Source organism: Oncorhynchus keta, chromosome 6 (genome assembly GCF_023373465.1).
Source record: "Oncorhynchus keta strain PuntledgeMale-10-30-2019 chromosome 6, Oket_V2, whole genome shotgun sequence".
In the NCBI taxonomy this organism is placed as follows: Eukaryota; Metazoa; Chordata; class Actinopteri; order Salmoniformes; family Salmonidae; genus Oncorhynchus; species Oncorhynchus keta.
In genome coordinates, this window is record NC_068426.1 from 4615712 (window position 1) to 4625711 (window position 10000).

Genomic DNA, 10000 nt, shown 5'->3' on the forward strand with positions numbered 1-10000 from the left:
TAGTATATGGGGTGGGTAGTATATAGGGTGGTAGTATATAGGGTGGGTAGTGTATAGGGTGGGTAGTATATAGGGTGGGTAGTATATAGGGTGGTAGTGTGTAGGGTGGGTAGTATATATGGTGGTAGAATATAGGGTGGTAGTATATAGGGTGATCGTGTGTAGGGTGGTATTATATAGGGTGGTTAGTACAAAGGGTGGGTAGTGTATAGGGTGGTTAGTACAAAGGGTGGGTAGTGTATAGGGTGGGTAGTGTATAGGGTGGGTAGTATATAGGGTGGTATATTATAGGGTGGTAGTATATAGGGTGGTAGTATATAGGGTGGGTAAGTATATAGGGTGGTAGTATATAGGGCGGTAGTATATAGGGTGGGTAGTATATAGGGTGGGTAGTATATAGGGTGGTATTATATAGGGTGGGTAGTATATAGGCTGGGTAGTATATAGGGTGGGTAGTATATAGGGTGGTAGTATATAGGGTGGCAGTATATAGGGTGGGTAGTATATAGGGTGGGTAGTATATAGGGTGGTAGTATATAGGGTGGTAGTATATAGGGTGGGTAATGTATAGGGTGGGTAGTGTATAGGGTGGGTAGTCTATATGGTGGTAGTATATAGGGCGGTAGTATATAGGGTGGGTAATGTATAGGGTGGGTAATGTATAGGGTGGGTAATGTATAGGGTGGTAGTGTATAGGGTGGGTAATGTATAGGGTGGGTAGTCTATATGGTGGTAGTATATAGGGTGGTAGTATATAGGGTGGGTAGTGTATAGGGTGGGTAGTGTATAGGGTGGGTAGTACAAATGGTGGGTTGTATATAGGGTGGTAGTGTATAGGGTGGGTAGTATATAGGGTGGTAGTGTATAGGGGTAGTATATAGGGCGGTAGTATATAGGGTGGGTAGTATATAGGGTGGGTAGTATATAGAGTGGTAGTATATAGGGTAGTCGTATATAGGGTGGGTAGTATATAGGGTGGGTAGTCTATATGGTGGTAGTGTATATAGGGTGGGTAGTATATAGGGTGGTAGTGTATAGGGTGGTAGTATATAGGGCGGTAGTATATAGGGTGGGTAGTATATAGGGTGGGTAGTATATAGAGTGGTAGTATATAGGGCGGTATATAGGGTGGGTAGTATATAGGGTGGGTAGTCTATATGGTGGTAGTATATAGGGTGGTATTATATAGGGTGGGTAGTATATAGGGTGGGTAGTATATAGGGTGGGTAGTATATAGGGTGGTAGTATATAGGGTGGTAGTATATAGGGTGGGTAATGTATAGGGTGGGTAGTGTATAGGGTGGTATTATATGGGATGGGTAGTGTATAGGGTGGTATTATATGGGATGGGTTGTGTGCAGGGTGGGTCGTGTATGGGGTGGGTAGTGTATAGGGTGGGTAGTATATAGGGTGGTATTATATAGGGTGGTAGTGTATAGGGTGGTTAGTACAAAGGGTGGGTTGTATATAGGGTGGTAGTGTACAGGGTGGGTAGTATATAGGGTGGTAGTGTATAGGGTGGTAGTGTATGGGATGGGTAGTATATAGGGTGGTAGTATATAGGGCGGTAGTATATAGGGTGGTATTATATAGGGTGGTAGTATATAGGGTGGTAGTATATAAGGTGGTATTATATGGGGTTGTAGTATATAGGGTGGTAGTATATAGGGTGGTAGTATATAGGGTGGTATTATATGGGGTGGTAGTATATAGGGTGGTAGTATATAGGGTGGTAGTATATAGGGTGGTATTATATGGTAGTATATAGGGTGGTAGTATATAGGGCGGTAGTATATAGGGTGGTAGTATATAGGGTGGTATTATATGAGTTGGGTAGTATATTGGGTGGGTAGTATATTGGGTGGTAGTATATAGGGTGGTATTATATGGGGTTGTAGTATATAGGGTGGTAGTATATAGGGTGGTAGTATATAGGGTGGTATTATATGGTAGTATATAGGGTGGTAGTATATAGGGCGGTAGTATATAGGGTGGTAGTATATAGGGTGGTATTATATGAGTTGGGTAGTATATTGGGTGGGTAGTATACTGGGTGGTAGTATATAGGGTGGGTAGTGTATAGGGTGGGTAGTATATAGGGTGGGTATTATATGAGTTGGGTAGTATATAGGGTGGGTAGTGTATAGGGTGGTAGTGTATAGGGTGGGTAGTATATAGGGTGGGTAGTATATAGGGTGGGTAGTGTTTAGTCTGGGTAGTCTATAGGGTGGGTGGTATATAGGGTGGGTAGTGTATAGGGTGGGTGGTATTATATGGGATGGGTAGTATATAGGGAGGTAGTGTATAGGGTGGGTAGTGTTTAGTCTGGGTAGTCTATAAGGTGGGTAGTGTATAGGGTGGTATTATATGGGATAGGTAGTATATAGGGTGGTAGTGTATAGGTTGGGTAGTGTATAGGGTGGTATTATATGGGATGGGTTGTTTTAGGGTGGTATTATATGGGATGGGTAGTATATAGGGTGGGATTATATGGGATGGGTTGTTTTGGGTAGTATATAGGGTGGGTAGTGTATAGGGTGGGTAGTGTATAGGGTGGGTAGTATATAGTGTGGGTAGTATATAGGGTGGGTAGTGTATAGGTTGGGTAGTATATTGGCTGGGTAGTATATAGGCTGGGTAGTATATAGGGTGGTATTATATGGGATGGGTAGTATATATGGTGGGTAGTGTTTAGTCTCGGTAGTCTATAGGCTGGGTAGTATATAGGCTGGGTAGTGTATAGGGTGGGTAGTATATAGTGTGTGGGTAGTATATTGGGTGGGTAGTATATAGGGTGGGTAGTGTATAGGGTGGGTAGTATATAGGGTGGGTAGTATATAGTGTGGGTAGCATATAGGGTGGGTAGTTTTATATATAGAGTGAGAGAGAGAGAAAATAACAAAAAGAGAGTGTGTTTTTGCGTGTTCGTGTGTTTGTGAGTAAATATATGCTTGTATGTGTGTATGTGCATGTGTGTGTGTGTGCATGTGTGTGTGTGTGCATGCCTGTGTGTGTGTGTATGTGCATGTGTGTGTGTGTTATCCAGATCAGCGTCAGCACGGTAACAGCAGGGAGTGTGCTACAGATTTAGGACTTCAGTATATCTGTAGCAGATGTCCAAAATGGGGTGTGTGGGGGGTGGAATGTTTGTTTGTTTATGCTTGCATGTGCATGTGCATGTGTGTGTATGTGTGTGTGTGTGCATGTGTGTGTGTGTGTGGGGGGGTGTTTTAATGTGTGTTAGGAATATGAAAGGTCAATTCCCTGACCCACTGGGAATGCTTCTAGTTCCTCAAACAGCATCTAAAAACTACACATTACTGCAAGTACATAAAACTACACATTACTGCAAGTCCATAAAACTACACATTACTGCAAGTCCATAAAACTACACATTACTGCAAGTACATAAAACTACACATTACTGCAAGTCCATAAAAGTACACATAAAACTACACATTACTGCAAGTACATAAAACCACACATTACTGCAAGTACATAAAACTACACATTACTGCAAGTACATAAAACCACACATTACTGCAAGTACATAAAACTACACATTACTGCAAGTCCATAAAACTACACATTACTGCAAGTCCATAAAACTACACATCACTGCAAGTACATAAAACTACACATTACTGCAAGTCCATAAAACTACACATTACTGCAAGTCCATAAAACTACACATTACTGCAAGTACATAAAACTACACATTACTGCAAGTCCATAAAAGTACACATAAAACTACACATTACTGCAAGTACATAAAACTACACATTACTGCAAGTCCATAAAACTACACATAAAACTACACATTACTGCAAGTACATAAAACTACACATTACTGCAAGTACATATTTGTTCTACTCGTGGGAATCGAACCCACGATCCTGGTGTTGATAAGCGCCACGCTTTACGAACTACACGGGACAATCTATACTGATTTGAAGTGGATTTAACAGATGACATCCATAAGGGATCATATCTACCACCTGGATTCACCTGGCCAGTCTATGTCATGGAAAGAGCAGGTGTTCTTAATGTTTTGTACACTCAGTATGTGCTGTACAGTCTTGTTTTTATGTGGGGTTTGGATGGATACTGGTGTCACTTGACCTATTTGTGTGTGTGTGTGTGTGTGTGTGTGTGTGTGTGTGTGTGTGTGTGTGTGTGTGTGTGTGTGTGTGTGTGTGTGTGTGTGTGTGTGACAACACAGCATGGTAGCAACACAACATGGTAGCAACACAACACGGTAGCAACACAACACGGTAGCAACACAACATGGTAGCAACACAACATGGTAGCAACACAACATGGTAACAACACAACATGGTAGCAACACAACATGGTAGCAGCACAACATGGTAGCAACACAACATGGTAGCAGCACAACATGGTAGCAACACAACATGGTAGCAACACAACATGGTAGCAACACAACATGGTAGCAACACAACATGGTAGCAGCACAACATGGTAGCAACACAACATGGTAGCAACACAACATGGTAGCAACACAACATGGTAGCAGCACAACATGGTAGCAACACAACATGGTAGCAACACAACATGGTAGCAACACAACATGGTAGCATCACAACATGGTAATAACACAACATGGTAGCAACACAACACGGTAGCAACACAACCTGGTAGCAACACAACACAACACGGTAGCAACACAACACGGTAGCAACACAACATGGTAGCAACACAACATGGTAGCAGCACAACATGGTAGCAACACAACATGGTAGCAACACAACATGGTAGCAACACAACACGGTAGCAACACAACACGGTAGCAACACAACATGGTAGCAACACAACACGGTAGCAACACAACATGGTAGCAACACAACATGGTAGCAGCACAACATGGTAGCAGCACAACATTGTAGCAGCACAACATGGTAGCAACAACATGGTAGCACAACACGGTAGCAACACAACATGGTAGCATCACAACATGGTAGCAGCACAACATGGTAGCAGCACAACATGGTAGCAACACAACACGGTAGTAACACAACACGGTAGCAACACAACATGGTAGCAGCACAACATGGTAGCAACACAACACGGTAGCAACACAACACGGTAGCAACACAACATGGTAGCATCACAACATGGTAACAACACAACATGGTAGCATCACAACATGGTAGCAGCACAACATGGTAGCAGCACAACATGGTAACAACACAACATGGTAGCAGAACAACATGGTAGCAGAACAACATGGTAGCAACACAACATGGTAACAACACAACATGGTAGCAACACAACATGGTAGCAGCACAGGGTACAAACATGATTGGGCGCCAACAGCACAAAGGGCAGGAAGGTAGAGACAACAATACATCACACAAAGCAGCCACAACTGTCAGAGTGTCCATGATTGTGTCTTTGAGTGAAGAGATTGAGATAAAACTGTCCAGTTTGAGTGTTTGTTGCAGCTCGTTCCAGTCGCTAGCTGCAGAGAACTGGAAAGAGGAGCGACCCAGGGATGTGTGAGCTTTGGGGACCTTTAACAGAATGTGACTGGCAGAACGGGTGTTGTATGTGGAGGATAAGGGCTGCAGTAGATATCTCAGATAGGAGGGAGTGAGGCCTAAGTAAATACAAATGCAAATACAGTCCCCATCACTACTCACAACCACAGTCCCTACCACTACTCACAACCACATGCCCCCTGCTATTCACAACCACAGGCCCCCTGCTATTCACAACCACAGGCCCCCTGCTATTCACAACCACAGGCCCCCTGCTACTCACAACCACAGGCCCCACCACTACTCACAACCACAGGCCCCACCACTACTCACAACCACAGGCCCCCTGCTATTCACAACCACAGGCCCCCTGCTATTCACAACCACAGGCCCCCTGCTACTCACAACCACAGGCCCCACCGCTACTCACAACCACAGGCCACAGGCCCCACACAACCACAGCCCCACCACTACTCACAACCACAGGCCCCACCACTACTCACAACCACAGGCCCCACCACTACTCACAACCACAGGCCCCACCACTACTCACAACCACAGGCCCCACCACTACTCACAACCACAGGCCCCACCACTACTCACAACCACAGGCCCCACCACAGGCCCCACCGCTACTCACAACCACAGGCCCCACCACTATTCACAACCACAGGCCCCACCACTACTCACAACCACAGGCCCCACCACTACTCACAACCACAGGCCCCACCACTATTCACAACCACAGGCCCCACCACTACTCACAACCACAGGCCCCACCACTACTCACAACCACAAGCCCACTGCTACTCACAACCACAGGCCCCCTGCTATTCACAACCACAGGCCCCACCACTACTCACTACTCACAACCACAAGCCCCCTGCTATTCACAACCACAGGCCCCACCACTACTCACAACCACAGGCCCCACTGCTTTTCACAACCACAGGCTCAAGTGTGCATTGTTCCACACCACGCGCCAGAACCACTCAGGAGGTGCAGGAGCTGTGGTCTGGCCCGGGGTCCATGGGGCCAGGGCCGGCTGGAAAACCCAACACACTGGTAGGGGGTCAACCCAGTGGAGGAGTGACGTAGAGAGTTCTGGGCATACTCTGCCCAAGGAAGGAAACGAGCCCATTCACCCTGCCGGTCCTGACAGTGACTCCTTGGGAACCTCCCCAGCTCCTGATTTATCATCTCCACCTGCCCGTTAAACTGAGGCCGATACCCGGATGACACAGAGCTTCTCCAAGAATGCCCTCCCATACTCAGGTTGTGAATTGGGGGCCACGGTCCGAGACGATGTCCTCTAGAAGGCCATAATGCCGGGAAGACCTGCTGGAAGAGTGCCTCAGCAACCTGGAGAGCTGTGGGGAGACCAGGAAGAGTGCCTCAGCGACCTGGAGAGCTGTGGGGAGACCAGGAAGAGTGCCTCAGCGACCTGGAGAGCAGTGGGGAGACCAGGAAGAGTGCCTCAGCGACCTGGAGAGCTGTGGGGAGACCAGGAAGAGTGCCTCAGCGACCTGGAGAGCTGTGGGGAGACCAGGAAGAGTGCCTCAGCGACCTGGAGAGCTGTGGGGAGACCAGGAAGAGTGCCTCAGCGACCTGGAGAGCTGTGGGGAGACCAGGAAGAGTGCCTCAGCGACCTGGAGAGCTGTGGGGAGACCAGGAAGAGTGCCTCAGTGACCTGGAGAGCTGTGGGGAGACCAGGAAGAGTGCCTCAGCGACCTGGAGAGCTGTGGGGAGACCAGGAAGAGTGCCTCAGCGACCTGGAGAGCAGTGGGGAGACCAGGAAGAGTGCCTCAGCGACCTGCCTCAGACCTGGAGAGCTGTGGGGAGACCAGGAAGAGTGCCTCAGCGACCTGGAGAGCTGTGGGGAGACCAGGAAGAGTGCCTCAGCGACCTGGAGAGCTGTGGGGAGACCAGGAAGAGTGCCTCAACGACCTGGAGAGCTGTGGGGAGACCAGGAAGAGTGCCTCAGTGACCTGGAGAGCTGTGGGGAGACCAGGAAGAGTGCCTCAGCGACCTGGAGAGGAAGAGTGCTGTTTGGAGAGCTGTGGGGAGACCAGGAAGAGTGCCTCAGCGACCTGGAGAGCTGCCTCAGGGGAGACCAGGAAGAGTGCCTCAGCGACCTGGAGAGCTGTGGGGAGACCAGGAAGAGTGCCTCAGCGACCTGGAGAGCTGTGGGGAGACCAGGAAGAGTGCCTCAGCGACCTGGAGAGCTGTGGGGAGACCAGGAAGAGTGCCTCAGCGACCTGGAGAGCTGTGGGGAGACCAGGAAGAGTGCCTCAGCGACCTGGAGAGCTGTGGGGAGACCAGGAAGAGTGCCTCAGCGACCTGGAGAGCTGTGGGGAGACCAGGAAGAGTGCCTCAGCGACCTGGAGAGCTGTGGGGAGACCAGGAAGAGTGCCTCAGCGACCTGGAGAGCTGTGGGGAGACCAGGAAGAGTGCCTCAGCGACCTGGAGAGCTGTGGGGAGACCAGGAAGAGTGCCTCAGCGACCTGGAGAGCTGTGGGGAGACCAGGAAGAGTGCCTCAGTGACCTGGAGAGCTGTGGGGGAGAGCTGTGGGGAGACCAGGAAGAGTGCCTCAGTGACCTGGAGGAAGAGTGCCTCAGCGACCTGGAGAGCTGTGGGGAGACCAGGAAGAGTGCCTCAGCGACCATCCAGGAAGAGCCTGTGGGGCTGTGGGGAGACCAGGAAGAGGGATTAAACAACATGGTGGTGATGTGAGGTACGGGAAGCGGCAGGAGCTTTCCCGAAGGAGCATTCCGGGGGGGACTTGGTTTGAGCACACGGAACAGAGTATGACATACTGCGTAACATCCTGCACCAAGGTGGGCCACCAGTACTTCTCAGTGATGGAATGTATGGTGTGAGAAATACCAGGATGTCCAGCAACGATACCAGAATATCAGGATGCTCAGGTCAGCAGCCGATCCCTTATCCCTGTGGGAATGTAGACGTGTGTGCCCAGGTCAGCAGCCGATCCCTTATCCCTGTGGGAATGTAGACGTGTGTGCCCAGGTCAGCAGCCGATCCCTTATCCCTGTGGGAATGTAGATGTGTGTGCCCAGGTCAGCAGCCGATCCCTTATCCCTGTGGGAATGTAGATGTGTGTGCCCAGGTCAGCAGCCGATCCCTTATCCCTGTGGGAATGTAGATGTGTGTGCCCAGGTCAGCAGCCGATCCCTTATCCCTGTGGGAATGTAGATGTGTGTGCCCAGGTCAGCAGCCGATCCCTTATCCCTGTGGGAATGTAGATGTGTGTGCCCAGGTCAGCAGCCGATCCCTTATCCCTGTGGGAATGTAGATGCACACGGGAGGACAATTCCAGGGTGAGGGCTCCCTCTCTAGAACCTGGCGGATATCCACATCCCAAACAACTGGACCCACGACTGACGAGGATGGGATTATGGGTGCCTTCTGGACAGGAGCCTCTCCCAAAACGTAGATACGAGACAGGGCATCGGTCTTGATGTTCTTAGAACCTGGTCGATAGGTCAGTGTGAAGTCGAACCTGGTGAAGAAGAGGGACCACCTGGCTTGGTGTGGATTCAGTCTCCTCGCTGTCCGTATGTACTCAAGGTTCTGATGGTCGGTGAGGATGACGAATGGTTCCTTGGCGCCCTCCAGCCAGTGTCTCCACTCTAAAGCCAACTTCACTGCCAAGAGCTCCCGGTCACTGACGTCGTAATTCCTCTGTTTTGGGGGACAGTTTCTTGGAGAAGAAACCACAAGGATACAATTTTAGTGGGTCCGCCCCTATCTTCGTGACAAAACCGTCCCCACACCCACCTCCGATGCGTTTACCTCAACCACAAAAGGTAGCATGGGATCTTGGCGTTTTAGCAAAAAGGCGGAAGTGAAATGCGCCTTGAGGAGACGAAAGGCCTCATCGGCTGCTGGAGACCAAACCAACTTACGAGGCCCACCCTTGAGGAGGGAGGTGAGAGGTGCCGAAGGCGCTCAAATTCCTGATGAAGTGGTGGTAAAAGTTGGCAAACCCCTTGATGGTGGTTGGGACTGGCCCTGACCTTACCGCATCTACCTTCTTGACCTCCATCCCCACTCCCTGCGGGGTGATTTGGTAGCCCAAACAAGGAGACAGCCCTCTGGTGGAATTGGCATTTTGCCCTGACGAACAGGTGGTTAGCCAAGAGGCGTTCCAGGACTGCTCGAACGTGAGTGGCGTGTCATCGATGTACACAATCACCTGAACACCTCATTGACGAATCCCTGGAACACTGACAGAGCATTGGCTAAGCCAAAGGGCATAACCAAGTACTCGTAAGGGACCAGACATTATGCTGAACACCATCTTCCACTCATCCCCCTCCTGAATGCGAATGAGATTGTAGGCTCTCCGCAGGTCCAGTTTGGTGAAGAACCGGGCCCCGCGGAGTTGCTCGATGGCTGACGGCACCAGCGGGAGAGGGTACCGATACTTTGTGCTGATGTCATTGAGTCCACCGTAATCGATACAAGGGCATGATCC

The 10000-nt window shown here is 49.5% G+C and overlaps 1 protein-coding gene and 2 long non-coding RNA genes across 51 annotated transcripts in view; 2 read left to right on the top strand and 1 right to left on the bottom strand.

Moving 5' to 3' along the window:
* Nucleotides 1–10000, top strand: part of LOC118385706 (tripartite motif-containing protein 3-like) — a 182374-nt gene that overhangs the window by 112176 nt on the left and 60198 nt on the right. The window lies entirely within an intron of this gene.
* Nucleotides 1–10000, top strand: part of LOC127930630 (uncharacterized) — a 20304-nt gene that overhangs the window by 9017 nt on the left and 1287 nt on the right. The window lies entirely within an intron of this gene.
* Nucleotides 6137–8036, bottom strand: LOC127930629 (uncharacterized). Of its 15 annotated transcripts, XR_008138521.1 has the most exons (5): nt 7637–8036; nt 7367–7489; nt 7192–7314; nt 6987–7150; nt 6137–6945 (listed from the first exon to the last, which is right to left on the bottom strand). It is a non-coding gene; the product is annotated as an uncharacterized LOC127930629 (long non-coding RNA). The 15 variants fall into 15 exon arrangements; XR_008138527.1 differs by having other exon boundaries at nt 6987–7314; nt 7678–8036; XR_008138523.1 differs by lacking the exon at nt 7192–7314 and having other exon boundaries at nt 6987–7191; nt 7326–7407.